A 6,399-nucleotide genomic window follows, 5' to 3' on the forward strand; every position below is an offset into this window, starting at 1 on the left:
TTGTGCTCCTAAGCAGTTAACAATTTTTAAAGTGCAGCTCTTTTTTGAATGAAACTGAAGGATATAATTTCAAATATGCAATCGAGTCATTTTATTGTGTGACATCACTCATATCAAGCGAATTTACTTCTGGTATTGAGCAAATTAAATAACTGTGAATATCAATGAGTTCATTGGGCCAGCATGATTTAAAATAATGGAGTGATCTCTGATTGTAGTATTGATCATAAACAAAAATCTGTAATATATATATACTAGAGCTTTGGCTTTTGCATGAACCCTTTTAAGATCCCTAATTCATACAACCTTTATATAATTTACCATTCCAGGTAATAAATTTCTATCTGAGTTTAGATGCTCATTTCCCATGCATCTTCTCATATGTTTAATCATTTCATGGGACATGTCTCCCTTTGGGCTCAAAACTAGGCTAACATATTATTTTTAAAGTAACTATTGGTTTTGAAATCTATTAAAAGCTAGGATAATCGAAATTGACCTCAGAAGAATACACCCTGCATGCAAAAATTAATTATTTTGTATTTTTTAACCTTGCTAATCAAAACCAAAATTGAGAACTCTGTGGAAATTTATATCATCAACACATATCTTTATAACCACTGTATATACCAGCTACCTGTATAAACAGACAGTGGAAAGGATCTTGCAAGTACCACAAACTTAATCAAATAATTCACACTCACTGAATACCTTTACTTCCCAATTATGCTTAGAAATAATTATGATGCATCTTTAATGATAATAACAATTATAGATAACACTTATTAGTCAATTTCATGCCCAGAAACTCTTCTAAATGCCTTAGATTAATCTTCGTAACAATTCTACTAGATGGCTGTTCTGGTTATCAGTCCATTTTACAGTTGAGGAAACTGAGGCACAAAGAGGTTCTGTAACTTGCCAGAGATCACACAGCTTACAAAGACAAAGCTGGAATTTGTAACAGGTTCTGGTTCCAGGGTCTATGCCTTCAACTACTACTATCTTATTCTACCTTTTCAGGTGAATTGATGACCCAGGCAGGAACTATCTATGATAAGAGGTAGACCTAGGGGAATAATAAAAGTTCCAGATGATTTAAAGTTGGACAGAGTTCCAATTCTGATTCTGTCAATAACTAAGTATGTGATATTAGGGAAGTGACCTGACTTTCCTGAGCTTTAGTTTTCTCTTTGAAAAATAAGGAGAGGAATGCCTATCTGAGTGGGTTAATGTGAAAATTAGGAAAAAAAAAAATATATATATATATATATGCTTATACATATACACACATATATTGCTCACTAGCTAAATACATAGATAGACAGTGCCCAAAACAGTACCATATATGTAGTAGAATTTAAAACAAGGATTCTTCTTTCATTATTAGTCTCTTTATTAATCTAAATATACAACATAAGCCTGCCTCAGAAACTAGTGGTTACCATGGTGATAGAACGCAAATGAATTGGGCACCAGGTTCAGCTTTCTCACTAACTTTAAAATTTTAATCAAGTCATTTGACCACCCTTGGTTCCAAGATTCCCTTTCATCTCTAACATACACTGAATATATGAACTCACTCTATTGCCTCCTGTTAAGGACTATTTGAGATTCCCCCAAAATTCATATATTGAGACACTACACCTCCCCTCAGTATCATGGTATTAGGAGGAGAAACCTTTGGGAGGTAATTAGGATTAGATGAAGTCATAAGTGTGGAGCCCTCATGAATGGAATTAGTGCCCTTATATGAGTCATGAGAGATCTTGTTTAACTCTCTGCTGCCTACCATGTGAGAATACCATGAGAAGTAGGCACCTGCAACTCAGAAGAGGGGTCTCATTAGAACCTGACCACAGTAAGATTCTAATCTCAGACTTCTAGCCTCAAGGATTCTAAGAAATAAATGTCTGTTGTTTATAAGCCACCTGATCTATGGTACTTTGTCATAGCAAACTGAACAAACTAAGATACCTTTTAATCACCAATATAGTATTACTCCTCTTTCTTCTCAGCCTCTGACAAGCCTGATCCAAAGAAGATATATGACCTGCTTTCTAACCTCAAAAGGATACCAGACATGGTCCGAATCCCTCTTTGAGAGGTACAGCGTGCCAGCAAACATGGCAGTTATTCACTTAGAATGTATTATATGGAATCTAAGAAAGCATACAGGGGGAGGAAAGCAAAATAAATGCCAGTGGTAATTCTAAGAAGAAAAGCTTGTAAAGAGAATACATCAGGACCTTGAACAGGAGCTAAGAGTTAATACAGAAATGAAGGTCAAGTCCAAAGGGCAGAGACTCAGGATGATGGTTGAAAAAAAGAATCAGAAGAAATTAGGATAAGAGCCCCAGTGGTTTAATGACAATCTAGAGGGTCTAGGTCAGTTTCCCAAACAATACCAAAATCTTTTTTAAAAGATATGTGAGTACACTGGGCTGATAAAAGCACAGAGAGAGCATACAAAGTCCTCCCTGATATAAAATCTTGCACTCCTCCCAAACAATGCTTCTCATATTAAATTCTTCTTCAATTAAAATATAGATTCTGATTCTGTGGGTCTGGGGTAGGGCCTAAGATTCTGCTTTTCCGACAAGATTTTCATTTATACTAATGCAGCTGGCCAAGGAACCTCACCTTGAGTAGCAAAACTCTCAAAACCCTTCCTCTGATAACTGACATTTTTCTTCTACCAGAGGTAATCTAGCTTTATCTATGTAATCTCCTGCCCTTCTTCCAGTTCTTATACCCATACCCCTGCCTCCACCTCCAGAAGAGGACTTTACTCCATCTTTAGTACTGAGAGAACTTGCCCCTTCTCAAACAACTCTGGAGCTGTGACATTTAACATCTGTTTCTGTTTGAACACTTGACTATCCCCCATGAGCTGGGGAAGTAGTAGAGAGTGGAGACAAATACATGGGGAATGGAAGCAGGCAAATTAAAAAAGGTGCATGGGCTTCCCTGGTGGTGCAGTGGTTAAAAATCCGCCTGCTAAAACATGGGACATGGGTTCAAGCCCTGGTTTGGGAAGATCGATCCCACATGCCGCGGAGCAACTAAGCCCGTGCGCCACAACTACTGAGCCTGCGCTCTGGATCCCACGTGCCACAACTACTAAAGCCCGAGCGCCTAGAGCCCGTGCTCCGCAACAAGAGAAGCCACCGGAATGAAAAGCCCGCTCACAGCAACAAAGAGTAGCCCCCGCTTGCCACAACTAGAGATAGCCCTCACACAGCAACAAAGACCAAACAAGCCTAAATAAATAAATTAAATAAATAAATTTGTTTTTTAAAAGGTGCAACTGTGAGTGAAGATGCATCTCTATTATTTCTAAGATGGTACCTCAAGAAATATTGCTATAAACTTACATAAGGGCTAGAAAAGTACTAGCACTATGCTATGGACTGAATGTTTGTGTCCCCTCGAATTTTTTTTTTTTTTTTTTTTTTTTTGCTTTTCGAACTTTATTGAGAAAAACAAATCCAGGTCCGAGTGCCCCTGTGCCCTCCCCCACCCCAGCCATAACTTAAATAACTTAGAGACAGAGCTGGGGGCGGGTGGGTGGCTGGTGGGAGAGGGAGGGAGGAGAGCCCACTTCAGCCGCCGCAGCGCCCGTTTCTTGTCCGTCTTTTTCCTTGGCTGCCAGCTTCTTAATCACACTCACCCGCGTGCTCCTTGGCCATGGGCCCCTCGGCCCCTGCTGGGCCCCCAGGGGCCATGGGGTCAGCGGTGGAGGCCACAAGCCCCGCTGGCCAAGGACCGGCTGGCCTCGGCCCTGCCGCTGCTGGGCCCGCCTGCGCCCCCGTGGATCTCTGGGAGCAGGCGTGCGCGGGCGGCGTACTCCTCGTAATTCTCCAAAAGCAGGCGGCCCGCCTCCTCGTTGAGGGCAGACGCGGGGTTAGGGTGGATCAGCAGGCACTTGATGGTCAGCAGCACGTGCCGGATGCCCAGCTCAGCTGTCCAGTCCCTCTTGAGCACGTTGACGCAGATCTCACCGTTGGCGCCCCCATTTGGGTGGAGGATCTTGGTTCAGGAAGTAGCCCTTGGGCGGGGAGGCAGGAAAGTCCTTCCCCAGCAGGAGTTTCATGCGGAAGAGGCCTCCCGCGTATGGGGTCCCCTCGGGGTCCTCAATGGTGACCTGCAGGTCAGCGAGGTGCTCCTCATTGGGAAAGACCTTGATACCATCAGGTGGGTCAGCTGTCAGTGTCGTCACCTCCTTGTACACCAGACGGATGATATGGGGAGGCAGATTCTCCACGTTGGAGTTCATGACTGCTGCAGGCCGGGGGCGGTTCCCCCCCACACACACACGTCCCCTTCCTGCGCTCTCCGGCTGCGGCTGCGGCCCTAGCGAGGCCCCGGCGGCCCCGCTCTGCTCCCCGGTGCCTCCGGCTCCCGCAGCTCCGCCCACCCCCGGTGCCGGGCGGCCGCACTAACTGTGAGAAATAAGTTTCTGATTTTTTATAAGCTTCCTGTCTATGGTATTTTGTTAGAGCATCCTGAACAGACTACAACACACTACCTTTCAGCCAAAAACAGGGATAAAATAAGATTTGCCATAATCAAAGTCACTGTTATTATTGTTTCTACGGGTTAATACATCCTAAGTTCCCCAAACCAACCAAAATAATATTTGAATATAATTAATTCAGAAGTTGGGGCATGCTTAAACATGTAAAGAAAAAAATTTTTTTAATGTACTTGAATCAAGAAACCATACCAGCTAAGTATTTGACATTACTGGATATTTCTAAACGTAAAATAAGCAGACTACCGGAAGCTGTCTCATAGCTATAAAAGTTAAAGCAATATTTTGGTTTTAACAATCATGAGGATTTTTTAAGTTTTGAAGAAAGTTCAGGTTATTTTCTTCTTTGTCTATAGTTTTTAATATTTTAGATCCACTTCAATAATTTTTGTTTTGGGAAGTCTTAAGTTGCTCCAAATTTGTAAAATTTGGTTGAGTTTAAATTATCAGTGATGTTAAGCAATATTTGAATTATTTATCATTTTTAAACTAGATGCTGAAGTTTCATGGAAATAAATCTCTTACCTTATTAAATACTAACTTTCAGAAGTTGATATTTCTTATTACATCCGACCTCCAGATGAAGTGCACCACATTTTATAATAAACAGCATGAGCTTAAAAGTTTGAAAAATGTTATTGCTACAAAGGTTTCCTTAAGAAGGTTCTTTTCTTTGAATACATTCTTCTTAAAACAGCATTTATTTTAGCTCTAAAAATTCTCTCCATCAAAACTTTTTTTTAGAATTTAAATGTACTGTACATAATGTGCTAAAATATGAAAAAATTTGGTAAAAAAATAAGGCCCGGTATCTTCTATTTTTAATAACATGCCAATATTTTTAGACAAAATGTGTGAATATAAAGCCAATACATAAATATTTGGAATGCCAAAATGATCTAGTCATAACTAAAAGCAAGTTTAAGTTCAGATAATTTCTTTTCTTACTGACCTTAGACCCCAGAACTATAACAAAAACTAAATTCTTCCTACATTCCTGCCTTATAGTTGGTAAAATACCTATTAGGAAAACAAAAGCTATCTAAAAACTTCCCATAATGAAAATTTAAAGCACAGAAAATAAACAACATTCTTTTTCTTTTTGCCCTTTACTTAGAAAATGATAAATTATGGCTTGTAATGCATATATAATCCTACCATGTCTTCTAAAATTTTTGTTATCAACTCACTTAGATATTCCTATTACACTCAAGATGGATTAAAAAAAAAACAAAAACCTCAGACCAGAAAGAAGAGAGAACTTCCTCCCTCCTCCTCTGGACTTTACAGCTGGACGTCTACCACAGATGCCATACGGTGCCCCAGTAGCAGGTGACCTAGGGAAACATCACTGTATGAATAGCACTGCCCCTGTGCTCTCAAACACCTGGCAACACACTATTTCCAGTCTGTTCAGGACAGAAAACATGAATGAAATAAGATGGAACACAGATGTTTCTTTTGTCACAGGGAAGGAGAAAATTGCCCAACCTCTGAAAATGTTCCTCCGAGTGGAGGAGAAAGATAAAATATTTAGTCATGGAATGAGCACAGCTGTACAGAGTACCAAGCTGTCAAAGGCTTGGAGCTCAAAGAAAACATAAAGCCCGGTAAGCTTAACATTGCCAATTTATAACTAAAAGTTAATTTCCTTTTCACGGTTTCTTGGCTCACCTGAGCCACCAGGATAAAATTATAAAAAGAAAATAATGCCAAAAAAAATTCCCCATTTAATATGCAAAAAAAAAAAAAGGAAAAGAAAAAAAAAGAGGAAGAAAAGAAAATAATGCAGAAGTTTTAAAAATTCTACAGAAGAAGATCTTTATAGAAAATCCCTTAGGGTTTATTTCAATATGACATTT

The 6,399-nt window shown here is 39.9% G+C and overlaps 1 pseudogene; it reads right to left on the reverse strand.

Annotated features, from left to right (window-relative positions):
* Positions 1–681: 681 nt before the first annotated feature.
* On the reverse strand, positions 682–4,302 carry LOC131743240 (ubiquitin-conjugating enzyme E2 S pseudogene; annotated as a pseudogene).
* Between the last annotated feature and the right edge of the window lie 2,097 nt (positions 4,303–6,399).

The sequence above is a fragment of the Kogia breviceps genome, chromosome 16 (assembly GCF_026419965.1).
Source record: "Kogia breviceps isolate mKogBre1 chromosome 16, mKogBre1 haplotype 1, whole genome shotgun sequence".
NCBI classification, from domain to species: domain Eukaryota; kingdom Metazoa; phylum Chordata; class Mammalia; order Artiodactyla; family Physeteridae; genus Kogia; species Kogia breviceps.